This window comes from Neophocaena asiaeorientalis, unplaced genomic scaffold, assembly GCF_003031525.2.
Source record: "Neophocaena asiaeorientalis asiaeorientalis breed wild unplaced genomic scaffold, Neophocaena_asiaeorientalis_V1.1 scaffold138, whole genome shotgun sequence".
Classification (NCBI taxonomy): domain Eukaryota; kingdom Metazoa; phylum Chordata; class Mammalia; order Artiodactyla; family Phocoenidae; genus Neophocaena; species Neophocaena asiaeorientalis.
This window is the reverse complement of record NW_020172632.1, coordinates 6,829,361-6,846,543: the sequence shown is the minus strand read 5'-3', so window position 1 is coordinate 6,846,543 and position 17,183 is coordinate 6,829,361. Positions and strand designations below refer to the sequence as shown.

Genomic DNA, 17,183 nt, shown 5'->3' with positions numbered 1-17,183 from the left:
CGCCGGGGGAGGGGGCACTTGGTGGCCTTGGGGCGTGCCGGGCGCGGGGGCCCGCGGTGAGGGATGGACGAGGTCCCGCGAGCGAGCCTGGGCGCTCGCTCCAGCCGGGGCGCTCGCCGCGCTGACGGCACTTTGCCCACCGGGCGCGGGCAGGGGGCGCGTGGCTTCTGCAGCCCCGAAGGCTCCTTTTGTCCGCCCGCGGCGTGAGGAGTGCGTGCCGGGGGCTTTGTTCGGCCGGGAGCGCTCTCCCTTCCCTGCCCTTGGCCTCGCCGCCGGCCCCGCGCCCTCCGGGGCGCCGGGTTGGGCAGGGACGGCGGCGCCGGCTTGGCCCTAGGCTTGGGGGACAGTTGTTTTGGGGGGAGGTGGTGAGGGCGGCGCTTTACTGCCCTCTCCAGAGCTCGCGGAGCACTCCAGAGTCCAGGACTGAGTCTCCCCGGACTCTCAAACGTGGGGAGAGGGTGGGTCGGTGGCAAGGAGTGGATCGGGAAAAGGAGCGAGGCTCGGGGGTTGGGTCGCTTGCGAGTTTGAGAGACCTAGGTGGGTTTGGTCCCGACGCTACTTGGAAGTTCAAGTTCGGGGGCTGCTCTCCAGTCCTCGCGGCTTGAAGTAAACGTGTTTCCTCATACCTACCCCCTAACTGCTCGTACCCGTGGCCCCAGGCAGGACCGAGCTAGCTGCTCACCTCTGGTTGGGGCCACAATGGGACAGCACGGACAGGGTTGGAGGACAGGCTTGGAGGCCAATTGGCAAGGTCCAGGAGCGAGCGCCCGGTGTGGTCTGACGCTTTCTCTCTCTCTCTCTCTCTGCCTGCTGCCCACTTTCCAGGTTAGCTTTATACGTCTACGAATATTTACTGCACGTAGGAGCACAGAAATCTGCACAGACCTTCTTGTCGGAGGTGAGTGGAACTCCCCCCATCATCCAATTTCTTGACACCCCTCCTCCTCACTATTCTTAAAGCCTTTGTTTTCTGGAGCAGCCACTGTGGCCACCATTTTGAATTTTTATCACCTTTTGGTATTTATTGTTAGTTGGTCTTCACAGCCTTTTGGCTCTGGGAAGCCCCTAGCCCACCTCTTCTCTCTGCTCCTCTAAGCTGTCTCTGCTCTCTCCTTTCTAGATTCGATGGGAAAAAAACATCACGTTGGGAGAACCGCCTGGGTTTTTGCACTCGTGGTGGTGGTAAGTTTGTGTGATAGTTGTGTGTGTGTGTGTTTGTTTTGTTCTGAGCCCCCGGCTTCAAGTGAACAAAGATGGGAGATCTGGAGCGGGTCCCTCCATGCCTTAGTCCCCAGCGTTGCATAGAGCAGGGTGCCGTGGGGCCCTCAGGACTGGCAAAGGAGGAAAAGGGCAGACGAGGTCGGTGCCTAAGTTTCTGCCTCCTCTTTGCCCACTGTTGAGAAGCCTACTAATCGTGCCTGGTGTTTGCATGGAAACTCTGTACTTTACATCTCACTGAGGCGCTGGGCATGGGCTTGAAAAAAAAACCTGCATGGGTTTTTGTCAATTCTGCACGTTGCTTTAATTAGAGAGAGTGGGGGTGGGGTGGGTGGAGGGGCACCAGGTCTGTTTTACAACTGGCCTGCCCCTTCCTTTTTATTCTGTGAGCTCAAAACCTTGAGAGAGAAATCCATGGGGACCTTTTCCAGGCACCCTGAGAAAGCAAGAAGGGGCTGCCACTTCCTTTAAAGATACTGATTCAGACCTACTGGACCTCCCCCCTTCCCCCCACTACTCTAAGTATCCCTAAAACCAAGTTTCGTTTTACTGAGAATCTGGCAGAGTGCCTGTAGTTGGTAGATGGGGGCTCTCTCTTGTCTGTGACCCTCTCCCAGGCCCCTGGGCCCTGTTCGGGTGGGACCACCGCCGGTCTGCTCCCGGTTTGCAGCCCGCAGGAGGGAGGCTTAGGGTCAACGGGAAGGAGTTGCTGTAAGACTTGGGTGTTTTGTGGGACCGATTGGTGGAGTCTTTGACATTCTTTTCAAAAGGAAAAGAGAGCGGAGTGGCTTTTGATATTTTGGTGAAGTTCAGGAAAACGGAGTGCCCTGTCTTGGGATCTTAGCGCGTTTACCTGACCGCCAGCTCACTGGGGTAACTGTTTCAAGTGTCTTTGAAATGCATGGGGATGAAGTGTCTGTTCTAACTGCACGGAGAAAATGAGGTTTTAATTGCTTTTGCCAACCTCGGACCTGCGGAGTTGGAGGCATTCGGTGTGGTGTAAGGATTCTGTCTGTAGGAGTGGGTGGTAGGTTTTCTGGGGTGGCTTTTGGAGAGGAGTGTGGGGCTGGAGCTGGCGGGTCTGTCCACCGTGGATTTTGCAGAAATTCAGGCTTTTGAGTAAAAGTTACTCAGAAGGGACTGGGGAGTTTGTAGTGTTAGAAATCTTCAGTGTGTGGAGGAAGTTAGTCAGATGTGTGCAGCCTCAGAGCACAGAAAGAAATGTTCTCGAGCCTCCCTCTGCAGTCAGCAGAAGTCCCCGATTATCCTGTGCTATCCTTAATCCCCCGCAACTTCTCCAGCCTTATCTCAGCTCCGGGAACTAAGAGTGCGTCGTGCTGGGCGCAGGCAGTGGTGGCTCTGTGATTTGACACCGACCGTGGCTTTTGGGGTGGCAGGAAGTGGTGGAGCTGATCTGAAGAGGGCCAGGCTGCGTTCTTCATGCACCTGGAGTGAGGTGCTTGTCAGGTGACTGGCAGGGCTGGCTGTGATGGTGACAGGAGCACTGGTCTGGTAGTCAGACTTCCGCTCTGGTGCACGTTTTACCCTTCAAGCGGGTTCCTATCCCTGGGCCTTGGGCTCCCGACCTGGAGAGGGTTTCTAAGGCCCCTTGTTGATAGCAGTGACTACCCTGTGTTTGTATAGGGTTTTACTGGTTGACAGAGGATTTGTATGTCTGTTTTCACATAATGCAAAGTGTTGGGGTGACCATACAAGAATCATGAAGGGGGGTTAGGCAGGGAAATCTGCCCCCCTCCTTTTGCTGGACAGGTGGTTGTCTGAGGAGGGCTCTCTTTCAACGTGAAAGAACGAGATACTTGGTTATCCATAACATAACCTTTGGTTAATTGATATATGTTCTTTGGTGGGCAGGGGGGGAATGGTTTCTGTATGAGAACACCTTGGGGGAGGGCCTGGTTGAGAGTCGGGTGGGTTGGCAGGAGATGGGGGTGTGGGCTCTGGGTTGAAGAACCTGTAGATTCCCTTTATTGCCAGAGTCACCCAGTTTGCTGTGCGTATGAGTCATAGTCCTGACTTTGACAATTTAACCTTTTTATGAAGTGCAGCCATTTTGGGTGGAGGTGGGGGGTGGTTGCCGGAGCACAGAAGAGACAGGCATGGATTCTCATCCAGATTCCTGTCTCCCATCTGGGCATCAGTGGGTGGGTTACCCTAACCTGCTGGAGCTTCAGTTGCCCCATGTATAACGAGGGGATAAAATCACCTACCTTACAGTGCTGTGGTAGTTACAAGCAGTGTCATGGGCGTGAGGCATCCAGCACATAGTAGGTGTCTGATGGATGAGAGCTGTTACTCTTACTACAAATGCCAGGCTGTCAGAAGAGGTTGGGTCCATTATGTTGTTAGGCTGAGTGTACCCAATGAAGACTGGGAAGGTGGGATTGAGCCTTGGGGAGACGTGGTGCTGTTAGCACCGTGCATTGTACACTTGCTGTTGGGCACACAAGTAATAATTAGTAACCTGATCTTATTTTATTTTTCAACTTGCAGCGTATTTTGGGACCTTTACTGTGCAGCTCCTGAAAGGCGAGACACTTGTGAACATTCGAGTGAAGCAAAAGCCTTTCATGATTACGTGAGTAACAAATTTTTAATCCTGGCGATAATTGCAGGGTTGGATAACTTGAACTTCGTTAGTACCAAAAGCAAATACACAGCCAGCTGGCAGTGGTCTTTGTTTTCTCCTTGCCTTTCTTTTTGTCCTGCCCACCTCCCTGCTGCCCTCGCCCCGTACTCTCCTCCAGCAGCGGTCTAACTTGGTGAATGGTATTTCATAATGTTATAATTATGCAGAAGAGTGTAGATACCTATCTGGAGAATTAAATGGTGTTATGCGGGGCTCAACCATGTGGGGTTTATGTTCTGATTGGGCAGTCACCTGGGAGGATGGTGGGGCTTGAGCCTCTTTGGTGCTGGTTTATGAAGAAGTTGACCACAACCAAGAAAAATGAAAAGTAACTATGAAACTTGTGTTTTGGAGTAGAAGGTGTGTTTGAGTGAGAATTTGGTGAAATAGATTTTTAGGTTACTTTCCAGGGAGGGATCTTCCAAATTATGTTTTTTGGAGGGGGGTGCATGTGTCTGTTTATGGGGGGGGGCTTGTGTTGTCCATTAAGACTGTGTGTACTTTGAGGTCCTTGGCTGGTCCATAAACCTGTGTTGAAAATGTTCTTGTGAGGATAGTTTGATCACGTTGTAGTGCTTTCTACTCTATCATTCATTCTCCCTGGATGAGTTTCTTAAGATTGTAAGAGAGGTGTCTGTCACGTGTCCATATCCCACCAAGGTCCCCTTAAAAAAAAAAAAATTGGACTACAGTTGGGGTGGAGTCGGACTTATGATCAGATGAAACAGGTTAGGATCTTCTGCGGGGGGATGGAAGGGGAAGTGTCCGAAGATCTTCCCAGCCTCCTTTGCTTCCTGTTGGTCTTGTAGAAGGTTAAGTGTGTGTGTGTGCCTGTATGTGTGCACACACATGTGCACTTAAGGGGTCATTTATTGGATTTTGCACTTCTGCATGAGGTGGGAAGAAATGGTCCCAAAGCTCTAGGGCATGGAAGTTGGTTTTTCGAATGTCATCAGAGCCCACCCACTTGGCTGGGCCATCTGCATCCCCTGCGTGCAGTTTGAAACTGGCCTGGGAGATCAGAACCCATTTGGTTGAGTTTCACAAGTGGTCAGATCCCATGCCACAAGTATCTTTCTGGTGAAAATTTCTCCTTGTAATATGAGGACTTAAGAGACTTCCCCTGGGGGCTCCCTGGTTTTGAGAACATTCAGTGCGATGAAATTTTGCTATGACTGTAAGGTTAATACCCTTGGAGTGGAATGCTGAGGAAATTGACCAGTTCTTGTGCCCTCTCCAGGGTTGAAAAAGAGAAGCTGCTGAATGGTACTTATAGCCTGGTGAACTTTTAGTAGTACAAGGTGAGAGGGCTGGTTCACTTGTGATGTGGTTCTTCTGGGAAAATCGGTGGTGATGATCACAGGGTTTCCTGGGGTAGAGGCTAAGAGTTACATTAGCCATATAAAAATAGTTGGTGAATTTGACTTTTCTACCTAGTAAAAATCTGTGTGTGTGTGTGTGTGTGTGTGTGTGTGTGTGTGTGTGTGTTTTAACCTGTGGATGGCCAATTCCTGTGTGGCCTGTATCTGACAGCTATGCAAAATGGTTTCATTTTAGAGTGGGGCGGGGGACGTACCTATTTCCAGTCACTCTTGATATAGGATGTCTGTGCTATCTTTCAGAGAAGTTAATAATTTTTAACTAAGTTTGGCTCTCTAGTACATAACGTGAGACTCTCTTTGGCAATTTGTGGTTTGGTCTGCCATCTTGGAACAGTATGGTGGTAGTGAAAGTTTACATGGGTTTTCTTTCAGTAATTTGCTGAGGAAGGGCAGCAGACTTGTGTAGAGATTGCTGAGGTTGGTGTAGACATTTAGAAGAAGCTACCAAGAGCTGAAATCACAGTGACTGAGGCCCAGGATTCACAGATCTTGGGATCAAAACCCTTTCTCCTGGATTGGGATCCACTTGGTGTCATGTGGCCTGAGAGTCAGGTCATGTGAAAGGAGGGATGGAGTGATGAATGGGGATGGGGAGGGAACGTCTCTATTGTGAAGGAGTTAAGCGGGGTGAGTATTGAGTTGCAGGGATGAAGGAGAAGCAATGGGAAAATGAAAAAATATTTAAGAAAATGAAAAGGAACCCTCTTTTTCTCTTTGTTCTCCGCAAATTTTCATGTGTTCTCTCCATTCTCATGGCTGCTATCTTGTTCACCCTCATCTTTCTTGCTAGAGTTATTGCTGAAGCCTCTTTGGATTCCCTTCCTTTTGTCTGGGGTGAATGCCTCTCTTATCCGTCACATCCTGTCCACTTTTCAGCTTCTTTGTGGAGGACTTTGGTGATAGTTTGCTGTACACTCTGATCACTCCTTCATCTCAGTGGCTATACAAACCACCTGTACAAACCTTTGTTGGTGGCTTTCCATGTGCTGGGCCCCTGTGCTGGGCACTCTAGGTTCAGGCTCTCATTTCAAGCTGCCAGGGGCCCTGGGAGAGAAGACATGTTGCTAACTCCATTTTGCAGATGAAGAAACTGAGACACAGAGAGGTTGTCATAGTTGTAAGAATTAGGATCCAAACTCAGGTCATAACTGACTCCAGAATCTGTGTTCCTAACACTGCCGAGACTTGGCCGCACAGGTCCATGGCAAATGTCACCCGTTTGCACCTATTCCTGCTAACTTCTCATTCAGGTTTGTCTTTCTAACCACAGCTTATTCATTTTTTCCATGCCAGAGACGATTCATCTAAGAGCTATTCATTCCTGTAGCTCCCACAATACCTTGCACATAGTAGGCACGCATGCTAAATGAATGAAGGTATTAAGGAACTATGGGTAAGAAAAAATACTCATTTTTGGGCATTTTGGTAATTTGGATAGCGAGTAGAATATTGGAAGATGTTCTTTTAGTGACTCGTTTTTGCTCGGTCATCTTGAGCCAGGTGATTTTAATGTGGGTTGACTAGTTACCTTAAATCCTTTTTAGAAGATAAAGTGGAGTGTAAATAAGAGCACGCGGTAACTGGCCTTCTGTTTTCAATCAAGGAGATTCAAAGATTCTCACGGTTTGTCTGTGCAGCTCAGATATACCCGCCTGGGCCTCAGTGGGTAGTGAGTAGTGAGTGTGTGTGGGGCATGGGTGAGGAGGGACTCCTGTGGGGCTGGGAGGGTCCTCATCCGGGAAGATCCTGGTCTCAGCTCTCCTAGAGAAATGAATTTGTGTCCCTGGCCAGTGGTCTCCCCTTCCTGGTGGTGGGTCAGTTCAAGCCAGGCTACAGGGCCGGGAATGAAGCAGGTGACTCAGCGGTGGGAGAGGGGGTTTAAATTTTCTCTGAATTGGTGAGTTTTTATTTGAGTCACAGTCTATTTTCCTCCACACACCTGGAAACTTCAGTTTGCTTGGCTCATTGTGTATAAGCCGGAGCGCCCTGATGTTGACCACACGTAATGAAGAGCGATGCAGGGTTTGGTACCCAGAATGTACTTTTCTGAGAAATTGGTTTACCTGAAGTCAGAAGAGCCCAGAGGCCATGGGAAGAGGCTCGCAGGGACCCTGCCTGTGGTTTCCTTGCTGTTGCCCAGAGGCCATGGGAAGAGGCTCGCAGGGACCCTGCCTGTGGTTTCCTTGCTGTTGCCCAGAGGCCATGGGAAGAGGCTCGCAGGGACCCTGCCTGTGGTTTCCTTGCTGTTGCCCAGAGGCCATGGGAAGAGGCTCGCAGGGACCCTGCCTGTGTTTTCCTTGCTGTTCCCCTCCGGCCAGGGCAGAGGTTCTCTGGTGAAGCCCTTGGGTTCTCTTAGATGCTGATGTCTGTCTGGTCCTGGCCTTATGTGGAGTGGACAGTCCCTCCTACTAGCTCAGTGCCTCTGAGTTGAAGGTGCTAGAGAGCAGTGACCCTCACATTGCTGTACTTTTCAAAACGCTTTTTCAGTAATGGTTGTGGTTTGGCTTTACAGCTGTCTGTTGGTCAGGTTTTATTATTTAATCTCACTCCCATTTTACAGATGAAGAAACTGAGGCCTAGAGTTTCGATGGCTTGTCTGAGGGCATGTAGCCAGGAGGTGGCAGAGCTGGGACTAGACCCCATTCTTCCAAATTCCACCTCTGAGCTTTTGACAACCCTCATTTGATACAGAATTCCTGCAAAACAGAGGGAAGATATTATCATTTGACCCAAAGTGTGCCCAGGTATAGTCACTGAAGAAATAAATTTAGCAGAGAATTAAACTGAAGCCCCCTGAGAGGTGAACTGCAGAGTCACTGGCAGAGGTGGGACCTGGCCTCTGAGAAGGGAGTTTGTTATGGTGCGGTGGCTCTTTTGGCAGGGAAAATGTGAGAAAAGCTATGGCCTTACCTTCCAGAAAACGCGTGTGTCCCCACTGGGGAGACTTCGTACATGATTTCAGGAGGTTCATGGCTGCTGTCCCCTCTGTGATCCCCAGTGAAGAATGTGGGGTGCCAAGTGGATGTGGAGTCCCATGACCTTGGCGAGTCGTGGGCCTCAGTTTCCCTGCTCTGAAGACCTGCGGTCCCTTTCAGGTCAGCCTCAGTGGGGCTGTCTCTCTTACCCCTGTGCTCCCCCCAGCAGGACTCAGCTGACCCCCCTCCACTCCCAGCTGTGAGCCTGTGTCTCCAGGCGGGTTGGTTAAAGTCAGAAAGCACCCCAGAGTCCTGGGCGTGGATGGGAGCTGAGGTATTTGTGGCTCTGTGGCAGGGGTCCAGCGTCCTTGGTGGGTTTGAAATAGCAAAGTGATATTTGAGAGGGCTCTCCTTGGATGTGCCGAGCTAAGGTTCCTGCCAGGCGGGGAGCGTCCCCGCCTGCCAGAACCCTTTGGGGGCAGGGGTGTGAGAGGGTGGCAGCGTGGGCAGGAGCGGGAGAAGGCCGCAGCTGGGCTCTGAGGAGCTGGGGGTGTGTTCTCCCCCGCGATAAGCTGCTCTAGCTATCTGCCCAGAGGTCCTGGCAAGTTCACGGCGTTGCCTTTGGCTCTGACCCTTGGCACCCTTGTGTGGCAGATTATAAAAACAAAACATACACACGGTTGTTTCCCCCCAGCCCCCCATTGGAGCTCAGACTGTGTGTTGTGGCCTTTCTTCGGGCTCCCACCCTGTTTGCTGCAGCTCCTCTTAACCCCCGAGGCTGCCAGCCTCCTCTATCGGTAGCTAATTAAACACTAAATGAGTAACTGGAATTGCTTTTTGCCAGAACCCGGGCAGTGTGGCCATCTTAATGGGTTTCAAGTGGCTGCAAGACCCCAAATTGCAAATCCTTGCCCTTTATTTCAAGGCGGGAGGTGGGGCGGGGGGAGCAGGGGGGACCCAAACAAAGTTTTTGGCAGTGGTCACTTCATTTGAACTCTAAGACCAGCCGTGCGCTCCAGTCTGTGCATAATGCCATCTTTGTTAGCTAAGCCTTTGCAGACTTGGACCAAGAGTTAGCTGTGTGCCATTCACTGCTCTGAGGGAGCCGGGAGACACCCAGCTCGATTTTCCAAGGCAAGCTGCTTCTGTAGTGGGGACCTCGGGCCAGAGCCTCCTCGCCCCTTCTCTTGACCTTCCCGCCTCTGTGGGTGAGTGTGTGTGTGTGAGCTTAAGAGGGAGCGGTGGAGGGGAGGTGTGTGTGCTTGAGGGCCTGTCAGCCAAGATAACAGAAATGTTACACTAGCTGTAGCCTTTATAATAGTGTCTGGGGTTTAGAGTATTTAGAAAAATTAATCTTTTTTAGCTTGGTAATAATTCTGACCACGGCACAAGTGCATTAGACGATTCACATAAACTTCTTTAATACATGTTGCTGGGAGCTTACAGCAAATAGACAATAATGATTGTTTGTTTTTGATTCGCCAGGGTAATGGGGTTTTTTGTAGCCTTGGCAAGATGAGTTTTAGGAATGTTTCTCTCTCATGTTATGCTTTTTTCTCCCCCTTGGGCCCTGAATCCTGTGGATTTTGAAGGGTTTGGGTTCTGACTGGAGGCTGGGATGCACACCTGAGTTCCAATTCCTGCTCTGTCATTTCCTGGCAGGGTGGACTTTTGGAGCCTTGGTTTCGCCATCTGTAAAACGGGGAAATGGTGAATCCTTCATGGGTTTGTTGTGAGGGTTAAGTAGGATTATATATGTAAAATGGTTGTCTCTCTGTGGCCAGTGCTGCTTGGTGAGTTTGTTTCCTTTTTTTTTTTTTTTGCGGTACTCGGGCCTCTCACTGTCGTGGCCTCTCCCGTTGTGGAGCGTAGGCTCAGCGGCCATGGCTCATGGGCCCAGCCGCTCCGTGGCATGTGGGATCCTCCCGGAATGGGGCACGAACCCATGTCCCCTGCATCGGCAGGTGGACTCTCAAGCACTGCACCACCAGGAAAGCCCTCCTTTCTTTTTATATCCCCAAAGTTTCCCCCAGAACCTTTTAATATGATGGAGATAACAGCATGTTTTTCTGGAAGAGCAAGTTGACCCTAGGGAACTGGATACATTAATTTCCCGATGATGCCCTCTGGTGCCTGGGCTCCTCTGATGTGTCATGGAGTCCTTCCCCAAATACCAGTGTCTTGTCTCCCCACCCCCTCAGACCCCTGCCAGGGCCAGAGCAGGCGGTCGTGGCATAGGCTGGCACTGATAAGTGCTCCCCTGAGACGTCTGTGCCCCTTATCTGTGTCGGACAGAGTGGTCCTGTCCCACTCCCGTGTGTGGCTGCCGCGTTGCTGAATGGGAAGAGCATGCAGCTTGGCACGTGCAGAAACCTAGATGCAGATTTCGGCTTCACACCCCTTGTCAGCTGCGGGGGGCCGCCACTTTTCAAGGTCTGTTCTCTTGGCTGTAAGGTGGGCACAAGGGTCATACTTGCTCAGCCCACTGCGGGGGGGTAACTGTGAGAAAGGCATGGAAAACTATCCAGGGAAGGTTACCTGTGTGGGGCAGTGCTGTGTCAATGTTTGCAGGGATGACCAGCCTCGAAAGCCCCGCAGTTAGGGTCTTGTCTTTGTCCTCTTTTTTTTTTGCGCGATACGTGGGCCTCTCACTGTTGTGGCCTCTCCCGTTACGGAGCACAGGCTCCAGACGCGCAGGCTCAGCGGCCATGGCTCACAGGCTTAGTTGCTCCGCGGCATGTGGGATCCTCCCGGACCAGGGAACGAACCTGTGTCCTTTGCTTCGGCAGGTGGACTCTCAATCACTGTGCCACCAGGGAAGCCCTCTTTGTCCTCTTTGGTACATACGTTGCCCTGGCTGGCCTCGGGCCTCACTTGACCTTTGGATTGAGTGAGGAGTCCCTAAAAGGGCCCTTAAGGAGAAGGTGAGGAAGGGGTGTGTCAGCCATTGCAGGTCCACGGGAAGCTGGTTCTGGGTGCCCGAGGCCTTGGTCAGCTGGCCCCCAGACCGGGAGCAGAAGACACTGCCAAGTTTTGAGGTGTTGATTCAGTCCAATTACTGAGTGCCCGCTCTGCTCCGTGTCCAGTGGAGGAGACAGATGCTGCCCAGGATGCGCTCGTGTGCTTAAAAGGCCTTCTCTTTGGAGAGCCCAGGATGCAGAACATCACGACTGGTCGTGGGAGTAGGTAAACAGCCCCATTCCCATGTGGTGGCCGGGAAAGGTATTTAATGTACTGTGTGTAGGTAGCAGGGTGGCAGGTGGTAGAATTGGAGGTCACGTCTTACAAGGAGGTACCCTGAGGCCCAGAGGGGAAAGATGCCCCACCCGAAGTCATCAGTAGGACTCAAACCTGTAAACCGTATCAGATTCCATAACTCTTTCCTTTGCCCTATGCTGTCTTGCTGCACTTACAAGCTGTGTGAACTTGGGTACCTTAATTAACCTCTCTGTGCTTCAGTTTCCTCAGGTGGAAAATGGGGTTAATAAAGTATACCTGCCTCATGAGGTTGTTACAAGGATTAAATGAGTTTATGTACGTACACACACATTAAACACACACACACATGTGCACACACACACAATACATATTGTGTCTGGTACAGCATAAGTGCCATAAACGTGTGCTATTTTTTTTTTTTTTGGCCATGCCACGCGGCTTGCAGGATCTCAGTTCCCTGACGAGGGACTGAACCTGGGCCACGGCAGTGAGAGCACCGAATCCTAACCAGTAGACCACCAGGGAACCCCCTGTGCTCTCATTCTTATTATCTCATTTCAGGCCTGGTATGAGTCCTGGCTTTCTGATGGCCGAAAGCGGGGGCAGCAGCGGAATGATGCTGGCGTGAGAGGTGTGCTCCTGGGATACGTGACCCATCTGTTGGTTGATTAGCACTCTGGACCCCTGGGTTTGAATCCACCTTCTTCAAGCAGCCGCGAGTGACTGGGGGTGGGGTTCATAAATGCAGCCTCCAAACCAGCCCCGCTGCTCGTGAGGATGAAGTGCCGACGCGTGGACGCTCCTGGCCAGCACTGGCCTGTGGTGTTCAGTCAGTGTCCGTTTCCTACTCTTGTAGCCGTTTCCCTTGCTCTGGGAACTGGAACTTCCCTAGGCCCCTCTGACCCGTCCCTGGTGTTTCTCCTTGGTACTTAAGATGGATTTTTTGCTCCAGCCCTGCTGTAGAGCACATGCCAACCTGGAATGTGGCTGCCTCTACCAGGCCTTCCAGGACCACCCCTAGGGGAACACCCACCTTTTCTTCTGTCTTCCCCCTGGGAGCTTTGTGACTTTTACTCATTTGCTATTTGCTGCCTGGAAGTAGAGTGATGGGGGTCAAGGTTGTATCTCTTCCTCTCCCTCTTCTAGACTGAAAGCTCCTGAGGGCAGAAGCTCTTATCTCCACCCCCTTTATGCTGCCCCTGCTCCTGGGGCCTGTTGCAGAGTTTTGAGTAAATCCTGAGGGTGGTGAGCTAGGCTCTGGGCCTTGAGAAGTGAGAAGGGTTTGATCCCTGCCCAGGGATCAAGTATGTTAAATATGCGTTTTAATGGAGATGGACACGTGGTGAATGGTAACTGTGAGTCATGACCCGTTAGTGCTTTGTGAAATCAACTTAGTGGGTCACGAACTGGCAATTACAAAAAAAAAAAGAAACTCTGGGCCTTCCCTGGCGGTCCAGTGGTTAAGACTCCGCACATCCACTGCAGGGGGCACAGGTTCGACCCCTGGTCAGAGAATTAAGATCCTGCATGCCGAGCAGAGCAGCGCAACCAAAAAAATCAAATCAAAACAAAAAAAGAAACTCTGTATCGCAAAGAGTAAACATAAGCATTGTTTCGGGAAACTTCTGTTTTCAGCAATTTATGGGTGCCTATAAATAAACATGTATCCTGGGTTTTCAATGTAAAATTTGCCTTGTTGTGGGTCTCGGTTTAAATTTTTTTTTTTTTTTTTTTGCGGTACGCGGACCTCTCACTGTTGTGGCCTCTCTCGTTGCGGAGCACAGGCTCCGGACGTGCAGGTTCAGCGGCCACAGCTCACGGGCCCAGCCACTCCGCGGCATGTGGGATCCTCCCGGACCGGGGCACAAACCCGCACCCCCTGCATCAGCAGGTGGACTCCCAACCACTGTGCCACCAGGGAAGCCCTCAGTCTAAACTTTGAAAGCCGCTTACCCAGAAAAGGCTGAAGTTGAATCTTGGGTGTTATAGGCTGTGTGACTTTGTCCAAGTGGCAAGCGATTGCTGACCTCAGTTTCCTGATGGGTAATAAGGAGGGAGTCATTCCCACCTCTGAGGGTTCTTGGGAGAATTGATTCCCTGCCTTGCTTCCAGGTGGTACCTGGTGGTTCCTGGGGACCTTTGCCTTTCATTTTTGCTGCCATATTTTTAAGTTCATGGAGCCTGTGAGAGGTGCCCAGCAGATGCTTGCTGAGTGCTGAACAAGCAGTGGCTCCCACTTGAAGTCTGTCGCTTGTTTCTGCTGGGTGGCAGCTCCCTCTGCCTGTCTGCAGTTGAGGTGGCGGCAGGGGCGTGGGTAGTGGTGGTGGTCTCCAGCCCCTTGTTGTGGTTGTTGTCTGAACATCTGCAGGGCTCAGACTCTGGTCGCAGCAAGAATCTTGAGAACAGGTCTCAGGGCATCCTGTCTGACCCAGGTTGGCCCAGCTTTCAAAATTCCCTGTCCCCTCCTGGTGACAGCTGTTTGCACAGCTCCGAGGCAGGCTTTGTGTCCCCCGCTCTTTGTGTGTTTGGGTGAAGCGCCTGACATTTCACTTCTGTTTTACAGTCCTCTGACCTTAAGAAGCACAGCTGCTCCCTGGGGCCCCCGTCTGAGGCTTTCCTCTGATCCTTCTCTCCCAGTCACAAAAGGCTGTTTGAGAGAACAGGCTCTAGGGTGGCAGCCCTCCCCACTGCCCGGGATGCTGGCTGCAGCTTTGCGAGTTCTTGGGATGGACAGAGTGTGGCTTTGCACACTGGCTCAGGATAGCAGTCTGCTGGTGGGCAGTTATTCCTGTGAGCCTGCTGCATGCATGGCCCTGTGCTGGTTGGTGATGGGACTAAGGCAGTGTCATGGACAGCACAGAGGATTTGGACTTGGATAACCGGGGTTCAGGTTCTGATTCTTCCAGGTGGCCTTGGGTAAGTCATTTGGCTTCTCTGAGGCTTGGTTTATCTGTGATAACAAATGATGTGAAACAAGGCTTGGTTTTGTTTTTTTTTTGCCTCTCAAGATTTTCTTTGAAGCCAGGTGAGAGCATATAAGAATGGTTTGTAAACTGTGGTTTATTTCAAATGTGAACAAATCATCAAATCATAGAACGTATATCAAGAAAGAGCCTCTCGATTTACAGAGGGGGAAACTGAAGCTTGGGGTAGAGTGGTAGCAAATCTGTGACTGGATGGGCCCCTGATCCCTGTGGCAGCCACTGACTTTAGAAAACCTGCACCTGGGAGGTTGGCGCCTGGGTCTGCCTCTGTGCCCTTCGGTAGGAGTTTGCAGCTTTCTTTGGGAGATGTCGTGGGCTTCACGTGGCTTTGGCCGTGCGGCCAGTGCTGAGGGGGCAGACGGCCCAGTGGGCAGGCCTGGTGCCGGGCGTGTGCACGCGGCCGCTCTGTTCTGCTGTCTTTTAGAAGGCTTCCAGGAGAAAATGTTATCCTCTCTCTGGAGGCCCTTCCTCTTGGCAGTGCCCACTGGTGTTACACGAGCGGTTCTGGCCACAGCTCTGGGCGCAGGTTTCCCTGCGGGTCTCCGGGCTGCGGAGCCACTTCAAAAGGGGATTTTACAGCATGACAGGGAATTTCAGCCACCGTGTTATCTCCGAATTGGCCAATTGATGGTTTCAGCAGAGCATTTCAGCATCGGGGAAGCCAATACAATTTGAGTTAGTCGTGATGGCTGCCACTTTAAATACCACAGTGACTTTCCGTCAGCGGGCTGACGCGCAGCACAGGGCATCGCAGAAAACCTGATCACGGGAGTGCTTCAGTCGATTCTGACCCCAAGCTACGGAAAATGAACTTAAACGTAGTGGGCTGTCGCCACATACTTTCTTCAGCATTGTTTTGCTAGCAGCATCTTTGTCAAAGGGAACTGGAAGGGAAGAGAGCAGGTACAGATCACGTGTTTGCCTGTGGCCTCACCCGATTTGAGCGAAGATCTTCCAGGGGGTGTGAGCCGCTGGGAGTCGGGGTGGTGGTTTCCTGGTGAGGGATGAGTTACTAAACTACAGCGTCGTGGTTTAATAATGATGACTCTCCAGTGAAGAAAACTCGTGTTTAGTGAGCACTTACTATGTGCCAAGTTTTTATTTTTTTTAAAGTGTTCTTATTCGCACCCTATTCAGACTGGGTAGGGGACAGGACATTCCTCCCATTTCATGAAGGAAGAACTGATAACAACAAACAATAATTGAGTGCTAACTGTATGTCAGGCACCTTTCTAAGTGCTTTGGGTTTTATCTCATGTTGTCCTCAAAGCAGCCCCATGGGTCAAGTTCTGTTTTTTGGGGTTTTTTCCTTTTAATTATTATTATTATTGTTTTTGGCCGTGTTGCGTGGCATGAGGGATTTTAGTTCCGCGACCAGGGATCGAACCTGTGTCCCCTGCAGTGGAAGCACGGGGTCCTCACCCCTGGACCGCCAGGGAAGTCCCTAAGTTCTGTTTTTTTTTCCTATTTTGTAGAAAAGGGAACTGAGGCAATAGAGGGATTTGGGAATGTTGAAGGTGTACTTAAACTAAAGTGCTCTGCACTGCTCTACTGTGCTGTTTCCCTAAGAGTTAATACCAGATTTGGCATCTTTGCTGCTTAAGTAATTGGTGACCCACTGCCCAGCCCTGGTGGGTATAGGTGGCAGGACTAGGTGGGAGCGGTCCCAAGGGGGCAGATGACCTGAAGCCCTGTCTGTGGGTCGTGTGGTTCCTTATCAGTGCTGTGCTTCCCAGAGGCAGAGGGGCTGGGCGGGTTTTCAGTGACCTCACCCAGGAAGGAGATATTTTGCTTCAGGCTCATCATATACCTTAAGGAAGAGTTTCCCCATCTCTTCACTTTTAAGGCTCCCTTTTATTAATCCCCTACCACCCTGTGTGGACTCCATGCTTGACAATATTTCATTTACAAATAGATTATATACATTGTGACCATTAATTTTACTGAAGATATAGGAAAAACAAGAGCTATATAGTTGCTGATTAGAGCATTTCATCAGCTCAGAAAAAATTGGGAATTTGGGATTTATTTCAGTTGAGGTAGACCCGATTTTGGTGTTGAATTAAAAAAAATATATATCAGCCCGACTCCAGAGTCCGTGACGCTTTTGAGAGACCTGGCTGGAGTCCTCAGGCTGGGAACCTCTGACTTACGTCTGTGCTTCCCCCACCTACCTAGCAGTGTAGGTGGCTCCTTCTAGCTGTGTTCTAGAATGGCCAGAGTTGGGCTCTGGTGGAAGAAAGGCCCTCATGTTCTCCCCTGAGAGTCAGGAGGGTCAGAGGTCAGAGTTTGCTCTTAGGTCCATCTACCAAAGTTAGGCAAGGCTTCCCTGTGAGGAAACATGTGGGTTGGAAAATGGACACCACAGGTGTAAGCTCCTGGGTGGAGAGCTCCCACCTCTGGAGGGTGCTCCAGAGCCCCCACCCCTACACTCAAGTACCATATTCCCTGCTGTTCTGAGCTGGCATCCAGTGGAGGAGATGGATGACTGGACTGTGAGTCCAGAAATCGTTCTTCTCAACCAAGCTCCCCCACTTATTAGCTGTAACCTTTGAGTGGCCATTGTCTTCTTTCTGGGCCTCAGTTTCCCCATTTGTAGCATGGGGACAGGGAGGGATACAGAAGCGATTTCTGATGTAGCAGTGACCAGCCTTTATTGTACACTTACCCTGGGCTAGGCGCCGTGCATGGGCATGCCATCTAGTCCTATAACTCTACAAGGCAGGGGCTGTTTTTATCCCACTCCTTGGATGAGTAAACTTGAGGCTCCAAGAAGTGAAGTCATTAGCCTTGGTTATGAAGTCATTAAATAACGGAG

At 51.0% G+C, this 17,183-nt stretch overlaps 1 protein-coding gene across 1 annotated transcript in view; it reads left to right on the top strand.

Annotated features, from left to right (window-relative positions):
- Positions 1 to 3,735: 3,735 nt before the first annotated feature.
- SSBP3 (single stranded DNA binding protein 3) overlaps positions 3,736 to 17,183 on the top strand; it is a 159,723-nt gene continuing 146,275 nt past the window's right edge. The window contains exon 1 of the mRNA XM_024739245.1: positions 3,736 to 3,814. The gene's annotated coding sequence lies outside the window, so the exon portion shown is untranslated. The remainder of the gene's footprint in view (positions 3,815 to 17,183) is intronic.